Here is a 19,872-nt window from a genome sequence, read left to right as displayed (position 1 = left end):
CTTGTTTGAATTGTTGTTGACATAGTCATATGGTTCCTATAAAATAGATATGTTCTGTACAAATGTGAGCTTGTTTAAATGGCTGTCAAGATAGTTATATGGTTGATATAAACTAGATATGTACTATTTAGAAAGGATTGTTTAAGTTAAACAACATATGACTGCACTTGTCATATATAGGGTTGTAGTTGCTATTAATTTTGAAATTATATTACTGTATTGTTGACATTTTTATTGTACTTGCTTTTAAACCAGAAAAAAAGAACACAACAAAAAGAAAAAGAAGTACATCAATTGATGAGGATGAGTTGATTACATCTGAGATTAGAAGTAAAAGAAAAAATGACAAGAGACCATTAATTGCTTCTGAGATTAGTGTGTGATATTGCTAGATCTGCAATTGGAAGCCCAACAACTTCTGTTCAATTGTGGAAGACAAGTGTGTAAAATTGGCGGAGTCATTTCTTCAAGATAAAGATGAGGCATTCGACAACTGTAAAACAATATGTGAATCACTAGTTACTGTCGAAAAGAAAAAGGAAGCACTTGAAGATTTGACTGAATTTCCAACTTTCAAATGGAGTGATTGCTATAACAAAGTAAGTACATCATTTTGTTTACATACATTTTCTCTAAGTTGAAATTAATTTAATATTAATTATAAATTACTATTTCAATAGACTACTGAAGAAGAAGTACATGAAGAACAACAAGGTGAAGAACAAGGTAGTGAGACAGAAAGATCTGAAATTTGATAACAAGGGGAGTGAGACAGAAAATCAGAAAGATCTTGAACATGTAGAATTTACTATAACTATATTAAACTATAAAGATATTCTACATATTGTAGGTAAAAATATAATTGACATAACGTAATATGTTTCAATTGAAACAACAGGAAGATAAGGAGAATCAAGATGACACAAACGTTGAAACAGAGAGAGAAAAACCACTGGATAAAGAAGATAATATTGTTGAAGTAACTAAAACTAAAATTAAACAGTATATTATTTTTATAAAATGAGTGAAGTGTTGTTGACATGACTTGATAGTGTAGTTGATATGAGTTATAATAATTATTGATATGGCTTCTACGTGTAGTTGACATAACTTATAAGTGTTGTTAACATGGCCTCTATGAGTACTTCACATATTATGTACCGTAGTTGACATTACTTTTATAACAAGATATGAACCGTAGTTGACATGGCAAGAATTTGTAGTTGATATGAATTTTATGTCCGCTGAAAACAGAATATTGCTTCATTATCTGAGATTGCACTTCCAGAAGATAAAAACAAATCAGAACTCTACACAGCAGAAGTAAATGGTGTTGATATATTGCCATACCTCGAAGTTCATGAAAGAGATCTCTACTATTACATAGTAGAAACAAGAAGAACAGATGAGTATGTATAATTTAATTATATTCATGATATAAAAAAAAAATAGTTTTCTAAACAGTTGACAAGATTTATGATTGTTGTTCATATGTCATTTTTATAACTTCATTTCAGGAATACATGTGTGTATGATGATGATTTTACTTGGGCAACCAAGGAATTGTTCAACTCACTGAAGCCCCGTGAAGAAATCAAATCTGGTGTTATTGACTCATGGACTTCACATTTGAACAACATTGAAAAAGAAAAGCCAACAACATCACCTGCACGCTTTTTCATGACAACATCTCCAACCGTAAATAATCTAAAAATTTATATAAAATATTTGAATTACAGGTCTCCTTAACCAAATATGTTAATTGCAGAATTTCAATGTTACAAATCGGCCAGAAAGTTGGAATACTATGATGGCAACGAACAAATTCATTGATGAAATAGAGAATGAGATTCAAAAAAGACTAGAATTTGATTGGAGAAACATTGATTTGGTAATTAGATCTAACAATTAAATTTTTGAGAAAATATTAGGATGTGTTCTTTGAATGTAATTTTATCTTCCATGTCATATAGGTCTTTTTTCCAATCTGTGAACACCGACATTACTACCTGGTAGTATTTTGGCTGAAACAAAGTAAGATTGAGATCATAGACAACAAAAAAGTTAATGGCATGGATGCATTAGAGGAGTATGGACATGAAATTGGTTTACTGGTATGATTTTTTTTATATTATTGAAACAGTCTCTACATTTTGTTGATATAATTTATGCACAATGTTAAAATGTTTTTTATGTGTAGTTTTATTTATTTATTTATTAATATATTTGCAGAAAGATATGTTGGAGGCATACTACAAAAACAAGAACTTGTTAGAGATATTCAAAAATATTAACAAGTCTTACATCGATATTCTTTCCTTGAAGTGGGCCACAAGCACCAACATAAAGGACTGTGGTGTCTATTTAATGAGACACATGGAAACTTATGTTGGAAAAAAGGTAGTGAATGGAATGTTGGCTTCTCTGCACGCAACATAAAGATACTCCGGGTACTGCGTGGAAGATATTGCTACAACTTGATTGCATCAAGTCACAACAACCAGAGAGTGCCCATTTTAGAAGTAGCTGATGCATGGATGGAAGAAAACAAGCACAGATTGAATAGTTTAAACAACAAATACAAAAAGTGGTTTGTTAATAGAAAGAAGTGAAACAAAATTTGGGATGTATTTAACGTTTAATGTTGTTAGCTTTCTTGTTTTGGGATGGATTTCAAAACAGCTACTATTGTGGTTTCTAACTTTTGAACTTATGAAAATGTATATTTTCTGTTAATTTTGTTATGATTCACGTGACTTATTTTTATTGTTGACATGGCTTAAAATTATTGTTGACATAGTTCTGTGCGTGATTAAAATAGTATGTAACGTAGTTGACATGGGTCTATACGTAGTTGACATGACTTATAATTTTTATTGACATGATTCTATGAGTTGTTAAAATACAATGTAATATAGTTGACACGACTCTAACGTGTAGTTGATATAATTGTAATACTGATATTAACATGTTCTCTATGTATAGTTGACATGGCTTGTACGTGTAGTTGACATGGCTTAAAACATAGTTGACATGACTAGTATATGTCGTTGACACGATGTGCACCATAGTTGACATAATTATATTAGTTATTGACATGGCTTGTAACATAATTGACATGACTTGTACGTGTAGTTGACACGATATGTAGCGTAGTTGACATGACTGATATGTGCCGTTGACACGATGTGCACCATAGTTGACATAATTATATTACTTGTTGACATGGCCTGTATATATAGTTGAATTAATTTTTAAGTTGTTGACATGTGCACATTAAAAACATAAAGGAGCATGAAAGCAAGGCATGTCTAACTTGTATTGAAATGTCAACAACTTATAAACAAATGTCAACACTTTGTACAAAGGTGTACAACTCAGAAAACAAATCTTAAAATTAAAAAAACAGAATCATAAATAGATGTCAATAGAGATTAAAATCAGATATCAACAACTAACAAGAAAATGTCAATAATTTGTAGTCTATGTCAACAACAAAAAACAATCATGTCTCCTTCATGCCACAACTTCTAGCATTATGATCGGTAACTTTATGACACTTTCCACAACGCCTATAAGGTTTATTTGCTTTTTCAATTGCTTTCTCTATGCTTTACTTAATCCGGCTTTTCTTGTCACTTGTACCTCCTTTTGTACTAACCACATCTGGAGCATGTGCAGTTATTTCTTCAGGTACAACAATACCATATATTTTCATGATTGAATCATTTTTATCAATAGATGACGATCCAGCACAGTCATCTTTAAAGATTTGAGGACCAATACCCGCAAGCAAATTATCCAAAGCAATCAAATGATCTTTATTCCTAAAAGCACGCTGATATAGACCAAAGTAACGACCATGACACCTGTTAGCAATCTGTAGTTTGTCATCTTTGTTAGAACCTGCACACATATAAAATGTCAACAACCTATATAAGATGTCAACAGCTTATATAAGATATGTCAACTGCTTAAATAACACATGCTAAAACTTAAACTGCAATATCTATAGAAAATAGTTTGCATACCTCTGTCAGACGCACTTTCATCACTCGTGAGACCATGAACTGCCTTTAGTAATTCACTTTTAAGCCAACGGTTACCAACATATTTCTCTGGAATATTGTTGACATCTTTGTTTCCGAGGATGAAGAAAAGGTGGCTGCGTAGATAACCACACCTTAAAAATAGTTTACACTCGCATTCATATGCCTCCGTCTCTATCTCATGTGTAACTGTAAAGGTCTTCTTTCTAACATCAGAAACTTTGAAGACCTCGATGTTCTCCAATGTGGACATGCTAATCATCCGACAACTCTTATCAGCCTCAGCAATAAATTCTTGTACCACTCTAAACATCCTATATGTGTAAACAGATGCCAATTGCTTCTCAAATGCTAAATCAGTGACATATTTTGGAGTGATTACAGAATCATAATAGTCAAGCCTCTCAGTTTGATTCCTTTGAGCATCAATGGCATTGTTATACTGAAGAGTGTAGTCAGCAAAATTGAACAACGGTTTCGAGTACCTCTTAAAAAAACTATTTTCAGATTCTGAAAAAGATGTTGTTCTCATTAAAGAATCCATAGGAACATCTTTAAAGAAGGCTGGGATCCACATATGTCTGATCAAAAACATATCCTTAAACCACTTATGATCTTCTACACTATATTTTTCAACAATACTGGTCCATAATATATCAAACTCATCCGGATCTAACAACTCTGACCAAACACAAGACTTAAACTCCGTACTAAACTTTTCTCTATCAGAAATTGATTTAGGTATCTTCTCAAATAACTTGCTCATAATATGCCACATTGAAAGTGCCTCCTGGTCTGTTCTTTGTATTCGGTTTTCGTATGTAATTTGGAGTGTATCCAACTGATCAGGGAGAGATTCCCGACCCAGCTGAGTCATTGGTACGACAACCGAGACCTGGCTTCAAACAAGTTTCCTCAACCCACTTCTACTGGCTAGTATAGTGGAGGGAAGGGTCGAATCCCACAAGGATGGACGCATTTAGATAACTGCGGTGACTTTCCTGGGTGTTTTTTTTGGTTAGCTACCACGCTTGGGTTGAGATTTTACCTAGGCAAGAAATAAAGGTGGTATTCTACTGACTAGTAGGCGAGAAAATAACAGGCATGTGATGGTGTTCGTGAAAATAGGGGACAAGGTGTCTTAGAGGCATATGAAAAGTAGACAGTTACTAAAAGAGAAAATTTAGACTACAAGGCATATTTGGTGGCTGGGTGGCTCTCTGACAGGTCTGGACAGTACAACTGAATACTTGGGAACAAAAGCAAAAGTAACTTAAAAGTAAAGTGGTCCAAACTAAAGTTGATTTTGACGTTTTCTTCTTCACCAAGCATTAACAAAAATCAGATAAACACAAACACCATAACTGAACTTCAGATTCATAACCTCAAACTCAAGATCCATTGATTAAAATGCTCAAACTTAAAATAAACGATGAAACTGCAATTTTACTTCTACTGACTGACATGCAAGGTGGTGATCACGGCGCAGAACAGAAACTCATGCACGAAAATTTGACTAAACATAACTACAACTTCAAATCGACAACTCCGGGTAAGAAAGCACTTAGAAATTAAAAGCAACAACTAGATCTAACTTTCCTATGCAGAATGAAGCAAACTCGAACCAAAGCGACATACGAAATAGAAACTTCATAATTAAAACGTTGGAACTTCACAAAGTACTTCAAAAGGCAACAGCGATGAGTGTTTGCAACAAAACCAACGACAAAAACAAGTAAAGATTAAACTAGAAAGCAAAATAACGATTGTTAGGTCACTCCGAGCGATGATACTATACTACTACGACAACTGGCTGGAACGGTGGATCGATGACTTCTCCGGCAGATTCTTGGACGTCAAGTGAACATAGCTGTGGCGAGGAACGAGAGGTTCGACAATGCTGAAGGAACTGATCTTCTAGAGAGAATTCTACTAAGTGTGTTTTGAACCGAGAACCAAGGACCGAACTCTAAAAACTTCTTTTCTCTCTCCAAGTGGCTTCTTTTATAGGGAGGCTTGCCCTTGCTTTTAGGGTAGACTTCCTTCAAGTTTTGACTTTTATGCCCTTGTTAATGATCATCCCAGCTATCCTTCTTCTCCATCTCGAGCCTTTTCTCTGGCATGCATCCTGATCAGTATTGCACTGATAAGGCTCGTTTCATGCATTGGTTTTGGGTTAAAATTATATGCTTTTGGGGGAGATAATGCACAAATTTTGAGCTTAAGTGTGCAGAAATCTGCTGGATCCAGGAGTTTGTGCAAATTGACCTGACAGATGCAAAATAGCTGATTTTTGAAGTAAAATACCAGAAGTCGTCGCTCGGACCTAGGAGAATCAGGAAGTTGACGACAGGAGTAGAAATGGAGCAAAAGCGCAGAAAAAGTCATCTACCTGGTCAAGGAGACAGAATGGCAGAATGGAAATGAATCGCAGAAAAAGTCATCTACCTGGTCAAGGAGACAGAATGGCGTAATGGAGGTGAAGCGCAGAAAAAGTCATCTACCTGGTCAAGGAGACAGAATGGCGTGCTGACATGAAGATCCTCAATTATTGCAAGGGTAAAATGGTCAAATACCGACAAGAAGTTGCCTTAGGGTTGAAGTTAAAGCCACTCTATAAATAGAAGCTTTCCACAATGAAGAGGGAGCGCTTAACGCTATCGTAGTTTAGGTAGGAAGCTCTCGTAGGTGCTTAACGCCACCGCTCTCTTAGTTTAGTTCGATAGTTTGTTGCTTTCTTGGCTTAAATATGTAGTTTCATCGGAGGAATTGACGACTTCATCTTTGGATCTCGACTTATTTTCGGTTTTATGAAGATTTGGTGTTTATTTTCATGTTATTGATGCTATTTACTTATGTTTCTTGGATGCTTTTTGCAATTGGTAGCTTAGATGTTTAGATCCATGTTGTTTACATGATTTCCAGTAGTTTAGAGGTTGAGATTTAGTTATTCACGTGCTCGATTTCTGAGATCCGATAGTTTAGGTGATGCATGCAAGGTAATCTGTGTTCATTTCGTTTTCTGCTTGTCCCAGTAGCGTAGATCTGGTAGTTCTAACTTGAATTTCGTGTTTACGTCTCGTTTTGAAGCATGCTCTGTTTTATTTTGTCAATGCTGTTTTTACTTGGTTGTTTGGAGAAGATGAAGTAGGAGTTAGTTAGAGAATCAGATCTGCTTTTTGCTTTTGCTTTTTGGTTTTCCTGCTTTTCTGTCAGCCCAACTAGTTTGAGAAAAATGGTCCCCACTTTACTTTTACACTTTGTCTGCCTATTTTAGGAAAGCCTTTAGCTTGGTTAGTAAGTTTCAATTGTTTTCTTTAGTTGCTTTCATGATTTATTAAAATGATGAAAAATATTTTCGTGTTTTATTTTCCTTCCGTACTTCTCCTGTCTCCTAGGTCAGGTAAATAGATTCCAGTTTAATTCCGCCAGGTCAAGTAGATTATAGTTTTAACCCACTCAATGAATGCGTGGCAGCAGCCGACCCCTTTTCCGCTTGTGTCATAGAAACGATCTCGAGTAGGTCCATAGTCCCTGTGGTTCGACCCCGCTCTTGCCGCTTATACTTAGTAAAATTTGTTGCATTAGTGGGAAAATTATAAATCTTGTTGAAAGGAGGGACACGTGCACACGACACACGTGCAAAAGCCCGACCTCTCAAATGGCGCCGTTGCCGGGAACTATGGTGTTATCTACTTGATTTTGTTTCTATGACACTGTAAATAGCTTTCGACTTTCTTCAATTTTCTGTTTTTGATCGTTTTCTTTTGTCTAGGCATGACTTCTTATCCAAGGTGTTTCCAAGGTTGAAAAAAACCAAGGCTGAAGTGAAGAAGGAAAGCTCTCCAGTTACATGTGGCTGAAAGAATGCCTATGGGGCCAGGGAGTTTCCTCATTCTTTCCATTTTATGTTTATTGGTTGCATTTATATAGTCCTTGGATACTTTAGAAGCTCATTTTGTAAATACTTTTAGCCGAGTTTTGATTCTTGTGAATACTTTTCTAAGAAAATCCAAAAACATTTTAAAAATCAGAAAATTTCAAAAATATTTTATATTCTTAAAAAAAAAAAAAAAAAAAAAAAAAAAAAATTAAATATAAAAAAAAAGAGTTTTTAGGGATAATTCAGAGCTATGCGTAGTGGAATCGTAGTCAAGCATGCACCCTATTATTGCCTAACTAGTCAATTTGCTAAGTACTCTTCGGGAATCTACTGGGTCAGGTAGATAGGAAGGAATTTGAAAATTTTTGGACTGAACCAGTATACTCCCAAGAATACTTGAGCAAAAGTTGTACATAGTGTGAATATGTTTTTCTGAAATTTCCTTATTAAAATCCAAACAGAGAAAAAAATTTAATCCCAAAAAGATTTTCGAAATTCTAAGTAAATCTGGGGAAGAAGTTTATAAATGAAAAAAATTCTTTTGGATCTTACATCCACATGACCAGTTTGCTTAAGAATTTCAAGTTTTAGTTTCGTAGGTCAGGTAAAGAGTACAAGGGACCGACAAGGAATTCCAATGATGAAGCTCCCAATTTAAGAAATAAGGAAGGCGACTACCTGACCCAGCAGAATGGCAAGGCAGAAACATGGGAAACAGAGGATTCTGCCCAGTAGTTAGGCAAGCACCACCAGCACGCACAGGAAGGCTGACTCCAAAAGGAGCCATGAGAAAAAGTGACCCCACCCCCATAACCAAGTAATTTTGAATTTCAGTTTTTTATATATATTCTAGTTCTTTCTACAAAGCATGCCCGTTTTTTTTTTTTTTTATGTGTCTGTGAATATTTGAGTTATTTTTACGTAATGTGTTAGCTATCTTCTCCCACTTAGCCCGATGCTCGGCCTAAGTGTGAGAAGTTTGTGTTGATATAGCATGCTTTGATATATGTTAATTTGTGTATCTTCTCCCACTTAGCCCGGTGCTCGGTCTAAGTGTGAGAAGTTTGTTTTTATATAATATTTGTTTTGTGAGTCTGTCAGTGTCGCACTAACTTAGCCCTGTTTTCCACTTCACAAAAAAATGCTTGGGGACAAGCATGGTGAAGTGGGAGGGGGGAGGGAGTTAGTGCAAGTTAATGTCAAGTATGTGTGTCTGTCTACTAGGTCTAGGAGTCAGTAGTAAGTCAGTTTAGTAGGAAATTTTGTGTTTGTGCATAACTAGTAAATAGAAAGCAAATGCCCCTTAGTGAGAGTAATTGAAGAGAGAATGCATGTCAACTTTGATGCCCTTTTCCTTGATAAATCAAAATCGGTTTGGATGAAGTAAGGACAATAGAATATGCCTCGACTGATCTAGTTGTGAAGCCCTTCATAAAAGTGAGTTATAAGCCTTAAATACTTCATACTAACACAAAATGAGAGGGCTGCCACGTGATGCTTAGGAAGAGAACTTAGAAGGAGAAAAGTTTTGGTGATAGAAGTAACCTCTCGGGCCTAGGGAAAGGGTACTGGAGGTATAAGCTGGACGAAGTCCATGGTCTAAAAAGGAGGAATAAGTTGGACAAAGTCCAGAAAGTCTGAAAAAAAAAAAAAAAAAAAAAAAAAAAAAAAAACCCTGGAGGTATAAGCTGGACGAAGTCCAGGGAGGTATAAGCTGGACAAAGTCCAGGAAGGAAGGAGAGAAAAAAATTATAATAAGAGTAAAGACAGGGGAACTCTCTGACCCGAGGCATCAGTGGTATGGCAATATAAGAGCGAACGATCCTAACATCCTTGGTGTGGAATGAGTGATCGAGCGAATCCAACAATTAGTAAAGTTAGAGGCTATCTTGACAAACTGACAAGCCGATTAGATAGAAGAAGGGAAGGGAAAGATTCGGAGACTGTAGATTCTTGGATTGACCTTAATCTTGTGGGGATGGCTGCTAGAAAATAAACCAGTTTATGCATTAATGTGCCAATGTGTTTTAGAATGTGTGTTTGTGTCTGTTTTCTATGTCTAAGTCTTTTCTATGTCGGTCAAGTGAAAACCATGCATTGAAACTTGCCTTATTTCTGTATCTTATCTTTCATACTTGAGGACAAGTATGGTTTAAGTGTGAGCAGTTTGATAAGGCTCGTTTCATGCATTGGTTTTGGGTTAAAATTATATGCTTTTGGGGGAGATAATGCACAAATTTTGAGCTTAAGTGTGCGGAAATCTGCTGGATCCAGGAGTTTGTGCTAATTGACCTGACAGATGCAAAATAGCTAATTTTTTAAGTAAAATACCAGAAGTCGTCGCTCGGACCTAGGAGAATCAGGAAGTTGACGACAGGAGTAGAAATGGAGCAAAAGCGCAGAAAAAGTCATCTACCTGGTCAAGGAGACAGAATGGCAGAATGGAGCTGAAGCGCAGAAAAAGTCATCTACCTGGTCAAGGAGACATAATGGCGTAATTGAGGTGAAGCGCAGAAAAAGTCATCTACCTGGTCAAGGAGACAGAATGGCGTGCTGACATGAAGATCCTCAATTATTGCAAGGGTAAAATGGTCAAATACCGACAAGAAGTTGCCTTAGGGTTGAAGTTAAAGCCACTCTATAAATAGAAGCTTTCCACAATGAAGAGGGAGCGCTTAACGCTATCGTAGTTTAGGTAGGAAGCTCTCGTAGGTGCTTAACGCCACCGCTCTCTTAGTTTAGTTCGATAGTTTGTTGCTTTCATGGCTTAAATATGTAGTTTCATCGGAGGAATTGACGACTTCATCTTTGGATCTCGACTTATTTTCGGTTTTATGAAGATTTGGTGTTTATTTTCATGTTATTGATGCTATTTATTTATGTTTCTTGGATGCTTTTTGCAATTGGTAGCTTAGATGTTTAGATCCATGTTGTTTACATGATTTCCAGTAGTTTAGAGGTTGAGATTTAGTTATTCACGTGCTCGATTTCTGAGATCCGATAGTTTAGGTGATGCATGCAAGGTAATCTGTGTTCGTTTCGTTTTTTGCTTGACCCAGTAGCGTAGATCTGGTAGTTCTAACTTGAATTTCGTGTTTACTTCTCGTTTTGAAGCATGCTCTGTTTTATTTCGTCAATGCTGTTTTTACTTGGTTGTTTGGAGAAGATGAAGTAGGAGTTAGTTAGAGAATCAGATCTGCTTTTTGCTTTTGCTTTTTGGTTTTCCAGCTTTTCTGTCAGCCCAACTAGTTTGAGAAAAATGGTCCCCACTTTACTTTTACACTTTGTCTGCCTATTTTAGGAAAGCCTTTAGCTTGGTTAGTAAGTTTCAATTGTTTTCTTTAGTTGCTTTCATGATTTATTAAAATGATGAAAAATATTTTCGTGTTTTATTTTCCTTCCGTACTTCTCCTGTCTCCTAGGTCAGGTAAATAGATTCCAGTTTAATTCCGCCAGGTCAAGTAGATTAGAGTTTTAACCCACTCAATGAATGCGTGGCAGCAGCCGACCCCTTTTCCGCTTGTGTCATAGAAACTATCTCGAGTAGGTCCATAGTCCCTGTGGTTCGACCCCGCTCTTGCCGCTTATACTTAGTAAAATTTGTTGCATTAGTGGGAAAATTATAAATCTTGTTGAAAGGAGGGACACGTGCACACGACACACGTGCAAAAACCCGACTCTCATGCACCCTTCTAGCTCTCTTTTCACTTGCGTCACCTGAATCGTCTCCTACTGACTTGGATCCTTTAATCCTGCACACTTGAGCAACTGTTTTGCAGATAATACATGCATTTCACGACATACTGACCAGTAACCAAGGCTCAGAATACGACTTATCACACATACACAAACGATGCCTTGTACCAGGTAATACCTTCCTAATGGCAAGCCTCATTCCCCAATCTTGGTCAGTGATTATAATTTTGGAGAAACACCCATGCATTCAACAAATACAGTGAAAAGCCATGAAAATGCATCACAATTCTCACCGGATACGAAACCAGCTCCAAATGCAATAGGACACCCATGATTGTCTTTCCCGGTAAATGGACCAAACACCATACGATACCTATTGAATAAATACATCAACACAAAACATCAATAATGTCAATTATAGGTATATGCTATGTCAACTATTAAATCAGAAATGATGCAAAGTACAAATGTATCCTATGTCAGCTACCATGTCAACTACTATCTATGTCAATTACTAAGTATAATAAATAAACTACATGTTTGTTTGTTGAATATGTTGTATCAAATGCTACAACATCTCCAAACTTGTGGTAATGCTTCCGAGACTCAACGTCAGACCAGAATAAGCTCACTAACTTATTATCATCAGGTGATAATTGATATTTGTAAAAAAACCCTTCACAAATTCTCTTCTTCTCTTGCATCTGATTTAGGATCATTTGCACATCCACTTCTTTTAATTTCTCTTTAATATCACGTGAACAATTCCTAACATCAGTCAACGTACAGCCAACAACATCATAACCACCGAAAAACTCCTTTAATAAGTTAAAAGTAGAGGTAGGACCGATGTTAGCTTTGGTGCAATCTTCAACAAACTTGTGATGAACATCATTCAAACTGCGATTACCTTTCATAAATCTCTTATGATCTTTGTCAACCATAGTATGATTGTGTTCCTCAACAAACTGATGCACAAGGTAATACTTATCACCAAAATCAGAAAAAAACTTAAAACTAATTCTCGCTCCACATCCACACCTTTTGGTGCCACGTCTACGTCTCTTCTTTGAAGATACTTCATCATCATCAGACACATTACCATCCTCAGATACACTAACATCAACATCCAACGAATCTACTGTATGAAATCCTTGTCTATTGCAAACAACATACTGAAAAATAATAACACCACCGCTAGACCTATTTCCAAATCTTCGACAATCAAAACAACACTCCTGAGCATACTTTTCAAAAAAGGAAATTCCTTCCTCAAGGGAAGAAAATTTTTGACCTTCATAAGGCCTCAACTCAGGCTTGCAAATTGGAATAACAGAGCCTACAACATAGAATATTTACCAAGGAACATAAATCATGTCAACAGATTTTCAAGTCATGTCAACAGAGCATAAATCAACAACATAACACCTTTAGTTATCTCTAAAGAGGTGGCTGAACTCTTGTAAAATTCTTAGACAATTGTTATAGGTTATGTAAGCCAAAATATCAGAACATGCTTCAAATTACCTGGATCAAAATGTCCAGTTTAATTAGAATACACCAATTCAAACACACGATGTCAACAAAATATTTAACAAGTAACATAAATTATGTCAACAGAGCATAAATCACCAACATAACACAACAAAATAATGTTAATGAAACAGAATGTCCACAAAGACCATAACAACAACACATAATATTTACCAACTAACATAAATCATGTCAACAGATTTTCAAGTCATGTCAATAGAGCATAAATCACCAACATAACACAAAAAAATCATATTAATAAAAATCAAACCAAACTACCTCCACCATTCGTAAATCATGTCATCAGATTTTCAAGTCACGTCAACGCAAATCAAGAGACTTACGTAAATTACACCTATAGTTATCTCTAAAGAGGTGGCTGCACTCTTGTAAAATTCTTAGACAATTGTTATAAGTTATGTAAGACAAAATATCAGAACAAGCTTCAAATTACCAGGATCAAAATGTCCAGTTTAATTAGGATACACCGATTCAAACACACGATGTCAACAGAATAATTAACAAGTACACATAAATCATGTCAACAGAGCATAAATCACTAACATAACACAACAAAATAATGTTAATGAAACAGAATGTCCACAAAGAGCATGGCAACAACACAAAATATTTACCAACTAACATAAATCATGTCAACAGATTTTCAAGTCATGTCAACAGAGCATAAATCAACAACATAACACAACAAAATAATGTTAATGAAACAAAAGGTCAACAAAGATCTCATAACCCGTACTTCTCCCTTGAAAGCTCACAACTGATTAAGAAAAAAGGGTTAAACAGTCTACACCTAAAGTATCCATAGATTCCAAACTCAACCATGTTTCTCAACCTTCTCAGTATTTATGGTCTTTTGCTTAGCCAATAACTAACTGATTTTTTTAAGTCAAGTTAAGGACTCTGATTATGGTTATATCATATGGACTTTTACATTCAAGAAAATCCAACCAAACATTGATCCACTTAGACTAACTTTTATTTCCTCGGTCAAGAATTATTGAGCTGATTTCTCAAGTAGATTCACATAAATCAGAAAATTATCCCTATAGTTATATCTAAAGAAGTGGCTGCACTCTTGTAAAATTCTTAGACAATTGATATAAGTTATGTAAGCCAAAATATCAGAACAAGCTTCAAATTACCAGGATCAAAATGTCCAGTTTAATAAGAATACACCAATTCAAACACACGATGAATATTTAACATAAATCATGTCAACAGAGCATAAATCACCAACATAACACAACAAAATAATGTTAATGAAACAGAAAGTGAACAAAGAGCATGGCAACAACATAGAATATTTACCAAGCAACATAAATCATGTCAACAGAGCATAAATCACCAACATAACACGAAAAAATCATGTTAATGAAAATCAAACCAAACTACCTCCACCATTCGTCGACGTAGACTCGGAATAAGATGAAGAATCCATCAAATAACACTTAGCTTTTGATTACGAACTGAAATCGAACCTAAAGATGAGAAAATAAAATAAAAAAACTAATTAGGAACAAATTTGACTGGGCATCAACAAATAAAGGATAAAAAAAGAATCAAAGTCGGTAAAATCGACCGAAAAACGTCAAAATCAACAAAGAAATCCGTCAAACAGGTCGTCTGTTTTTCGAAAATTGAATCGCAAATCAGGTATCGTTGAAACCGTCTGAGTCTAATTTTGAAAATCAATTGAATCATCAATCGTTAAAATAGATTCAATGATTGGTATAATTCAAAAGATGAAATCTCACCAGAATCGCAATCAGAGACGAATTAGGATGAAGAACCCTAAATTAAAACGCGAAAAGACAGTTTTACCCTTTCATATTAAATTAATCTAATAATATTTATTGTGTGGCAAAATCTGGACCACTCATTTAATAAAAATGAGTGGCTGATATTGCATCTCATTTCTCAATTAGCCTAAATTGTCACGACCGCACTTTCTAAGGATAGAAAGCTCGGTTGATCGCGACTAGGGGAGGATGAAAGAAGCGGGGAAGAAAGGGGGAAAACGGTGGCACAACTGAACTTGAACTGAAATAACTTGGAATAATATATATCAGAATGCATAATACAAGGAGTGTAAACTCGACTTTTACATTGCAGCGGAAGAGTCAAGAGCAGATGACATCGTGTATGGAGACACGACGCATCCAAGTACTATTCTATCGAAGGATCTTCATTTGTCTGTGCTCAACACCGCCCGCCGTCATCACTGCTCAACCTGCACATTTTTAAAACATATGCAGGGCTGAGTACAGGACACGTGCCGAAATATATTTTACTGAAAAGAAAAACTGGTTTTGTCAAGCCACTACTGAGTGAGCTCGGGGTTTTATCTTAAAAGGCCCGAGGACACTAAGAGCATTTTCTAAGTAAAATCTGTGATCATGATCTGTTTTTCCTAGAACTAATGCCATATCTGAAACTGAGTGAACCGGGTATGTATGAGCTGACCCCACTTACAAACCCGCATTCACTAATTCCTGGTGAACCGAAATTCACGAACTCCTGGTCTAGTAGGGACGTCACCCTTGCTAGACAAACAGATAGGCAAAGTTCAAAACAAAACTCGGCAAGACAAAACATACTGATAACTTAAATAACTGAAAACATTCGTACTGGGAACGTAAATATCTGACAACGCATCATATAAAGCTCACGTAATATCATTACGAAATAACTGAAAGCACATTCGTATATGGCTCACGTAATATCATATCACAATAGCACTTTTAATAAAAACTATACTTTAAACATAGTACTTCTCATGAAAACTGTAACATACTTTAAACTGAAAGCTCACTAAAAATATACTTCTCGTAAAAACTGTAACATAAACAGAAAGCCCACCTTGTTCGCTTAATTTCCTTTACTTGAATTTCTCGCTCTGATCTTAACTTGCGGAGATAGTCCTTTGTGAAAAAAATAACATAACAACATACTAATTAGACTCGAGACAAAATCTCATACTTAGGAATGCATGCCCTAATTAATTTCTTTTATTCTTTGCTTACTACTTGGAAAATTCTAGAACTTGCATATTAATTAAATTAGGAAAATTTAATTAATGGCACTTCTTTATTAAACTTAATTATTTTCATGGCTCGAGGACGTCGTCTCTCTTTCCTCCTATTTCTTAGCGGCCGTTCGAGGCGTCGCGGGGCGACGCCGGTCGGCTTTCGCGTCTCCCACTTTACTACTTTATTTTCCCGGAATCTAAATAAATTATTTGGAAATTAATTAACGGGGCTACATCTCAAATCTTAAATAATTCCAACTTCTCATAATTAAATCTTGGCCCAAACAATAAGTCTCTTGGCCCACTAATTAAATGGGAATATCTCATCATCTCATTTAACTCATATGGCCCAAGCTAAAATAACCCATCACAAAATATACTCTTTAATTAATTCCTATGGGGCTTAGTCCAATTCCCACTCAAATCATTAGGCCCAATAATTAAATTGATCCATCAACTTTCTTTGCCTTAGGCCCAAAGCAGTGACCCACTTCCTCACTTCCTCCATCGTGACTTTCTCCCTAATTTCACATTTTTAAATCCCTAAATTTAGAAAACACAGCAGCAGCTTCTTGCCTCTTCTTTTCTCGGCGATTCGCCGTTCAATTGGCTCGCCGGAGATTCGCCGGCTTCGTCTCCTCCATCTCATCTCTCGGTCACCGCAATGATCTCTTCTCTTTGGCGGTGGAGTCACGCCGGAGTGAATTCACAGGTGGGGCTGAGGCGTCGCCTCGGAGCTCGCGGTCTCGCCGCCCTCGTCCCGCTGCGTCGATCGGTCAACCGGTCCTCAAGGCGGAGCCGCCGTGCAGGGGTGCACGTGGCTGTCACGCCGCTTTGTTCTTTCCGTCGAGTTCTCCGTCGCCGAAGGCCTAAAAGCTAAGTCCCTTTCCCCTTTTCCCTTTAATTATTACGAAACCTGTTGGAGTTCTCGATTGATTATTGCTTTCGATACTTGGGTGATCAAAGTTTGGGGATTTCACTACTTAGTTCCACTAGCCTATATTGCCATGTAAAAAGCTTGATTCTTGATCACTGGGGCGTTCTTATTGTTGCTACTAGATGAGATTCTTATTGAAAATTCTAAGTCCTTGGCTACTACTCGTGGTTGTTCTACACATGGTGCAAGATAAGGTGTTGGGGTGTTGAGGTAGTTTACCTTGCTTGGTGATTTCGGTTCGGTGGTGGCGGTCTCTCGCCTTCGCCGCCGCTTCCTCTCCTCTTCGTCGCCCGCGCTTAGTGTCGTGAGTGGGTGGTGAAAAGGATTTTGTATTACTAAGGAAAACTATTAGAGCTGTGCACTTATATATATATACTAAATTTTGGAGTTGGTTGGGATTTGGTCAAGGTGTGTGTGCAGAGAGCAAATCTGCTCTATTGGCTTCTTGCTAAGTTTGTTGGGAGCAGATATTGTGCAGGTGGGGATCAACTATTTTGAGCTAGGAGTTGACTCCCCTTTTCAAGTCCTTCTTTAGGCATATCAAGCTCATTTTGGTAAGTACTGCATAACATTAAGTGGCTGTCCCTAACCGATTTTGTTTGATGTGTAGGATACACTGGAGCTCTCGGTGCAAGAGGGGCTGAGGTTCAAGCTGAAAAAAGCTTTTGGCAGGTAAGAGATTTGTCCTATAATCCTATTTGTTTCATTGTAGCTAGTTTCTCCTTTTCATTTATTGCTTTGAGCTGAGACGGAGTCTTGCACTCCATGGCTTCAAATGGAGATTGTTTCCTTGTTGCAGCTCCTGCAACCTATTGGGATTTGGTCAAGATTTTGATTAGGGACAGCTAGGTCTTGCTTGGCTCTTTGTTAACTACTTTTGACATTTTGTGTAGGTGTACTCATCTTTAATAACTCCTCACTTGCTTTTCCTTAACTGAATGCTGCAGGTCTTGGTATTAAATGACTTTGTATTCTCTTTGCAGATGTTGTAGGGAAAAAGTTGAGCTGGCTGAATTGGGACATATGGAGTGGGGTCTCGGAGCTGATCGGTTGAGGCCCTATGTGGTTGATCTTCAAGCTATTGGGCCGAGCATAAAAGAATTTGGGCTCAAGATAAAAAAAGAAATAGACATAGCCCAATACTTGTATTTTATATCATTGCGGACTTGATTGTTTATTTGGACTTCAATTCTTTTGTACATAAACGGAATTCGAAAATTTCTCTTGATCGATCTTAAATGTCCAATTCTCCTTTGATCGTCTTAACGATCATCTTGTTAAAAAAAAAAATTTTGTCTAGCCATTCGGCGTTCCTTTTAGAAGAGCTTAAAAGATGTCCAAAAGTCGGGGTGTTACATAAATAATCTCAATTGATCATGATCCTATATATATATATATATATATAGGGGTGTACTTGTATAACAACTAATTTTAAAGTTACAACGTATATCCAACCATGTGCTGCCACATGGCACGAAAAATGCAATATTGTATACAGAAAAATGCAATACGCATTTGTAGAAGCTATAAATGAATTTCGGCAGATTGCATTTTTGTTATATGCAGATTGCATTTTTTATTGTTAAGTTTTGCATTTTAGATATTGACTGTTTAAATTGCATTTTATATATAGACGGATTGTATTTTTATATGTGAAAATGCAAAATTTAACAATAAAAAATGCAATTTATGTGAAAATGCAAAACTCAACACTATAAAATGCAATTTGCATACAACAAAAATGCAATCTGCGAAAATACATACAACTAGATTGCACTTTTGTGTTTAAAATATTGCATGTTTTGTGCCACATGGCAGCACCAGATTGGATGTACGTTGTGACTCTAAATAAGGGGGCACCCTAGTGCTCCCCTATATATATATATATATATATATATTATAGAGAGTTGTGATCAATGTCGAACCAATTTTAAAGACCAAACAACCAAATCTGGGCCATTAGATCTAGTTTTTTTGATGAGATGTGCTGCTGTGAAAATTTTTTCTGCTTCATTACTAGCCCATTTTACTTCATTGTATAGGTTTATTACTTCATTCTGTACATAATACCTTGAAACTACAACATATTTTTACTTGCTTCCAGTAGGTTTTGAAATGATTCAACATATGCTTCATTCAAATTCATTGATGTGAGTTTTTGCTTGATTAACATTTAAATATGCAATTTATTCAAGTAAGTTTATTACTTCATTCAGAAACATTATTACTTCATTGGATAAGATTTTTACTTCATTCCAGTAGGACTTCAAATGCTTCTACACATACTTCATTCCAATAATTTATTATATTATTCTATGTGTTTATTAAACCATATTATCGTCATGGCGGTGGTGATAGATATTGTAGAGAGAAAGAACGGCACACGACGGCGAAACCACATTTACGTACTGGAAAGAAGTAAAAACCTACTAGAATGAAGTAATATATTCTGGACGAAGTTAAATCTTCGTAACATGTTAGTATGACTTATTTACCTTCAGATGAATTAAAATAGGCTCGTGATGAAGGCGAAAATAATTTATAAATTTCTGTATCTTATCCATAAAAAACTAGATCTAAAATCCCTAATTTGGTAGGGTTCGGTGGTTCGATCTTTAAGAGTGGATTTGTGGATAATGGGACTCTCTCTCTATATATATATATATATATATCTTTTATATTTCATTAAGAAGAGAAGGGGAGAAAGAGGGAGAAGAAAAATCAG

The 19,872-nt window shown here is 36.1% G+C and overlaps 2 long non-coding RNA genes across 3 annotated transcripts; one reads left to right on the top strand and one right to left on the bottom strand.

Annotated features, from left to right (window-relative positions):
- Positions 1–15,217: 15,217 nt before the first annotated feature.
- Positions 15,218–16,113, bottom strand: LOC148923610 (uncharacterized). The gene is made up of 2 exons (XR_016132401.1): positions 16,042–16,113; positions 15,218–15,412 (listed from the first exon to the last, which is right to left on the bottom strand). It is a non-coding gene; the product is annotated as an uncharacterized LOC148923610 (long non-coding RNA).
- A 703-nt stretch (positions 16,114–16,816) lies between these two features.
- LOC148923609 (uncharacterized) lies at positions 16,817–18,413 on the top strand. Of its 2 annotated transcripts, XR_016132583.1 has the most exons (3): positions 16,817–17,819; positions 17,929–18,036; positions 18,131–18,413. It is a non-coding gene; the product is annotated as an uncharacterized LOC148923609 (long non-coding RNA). The 2 variants fall into 2 exon arrangements; XR_016132582.1 differs by lacking the exon at positions 16,817–17,819 and having other exon boundaries at positions 17,826–18,036.
- Positions 18,414–19,872: the final 1,459 nt, after the last annotated feature.

Source organism: Salvia hispanica, chromosome 6 (assembly GCF_029641045.1).
Source record: "Salvia hispanica isolate PSC_SH4W2 chromosome 6, Shi_PSC_v1, whole genome shotgun sequence".
NCBI classification, from domain to species: Eukaryota; Viridiplantae; Streptophyta; class Magnoliopsida; order Lamiales; family Lamiaceae; genus Salvia; species Salvia hispanica.
The sequence above is the reverse complement of the archived record's forward strand: the minus strand, read 5'-3'. Positions and strand labels throughout refer to the sequence as shown.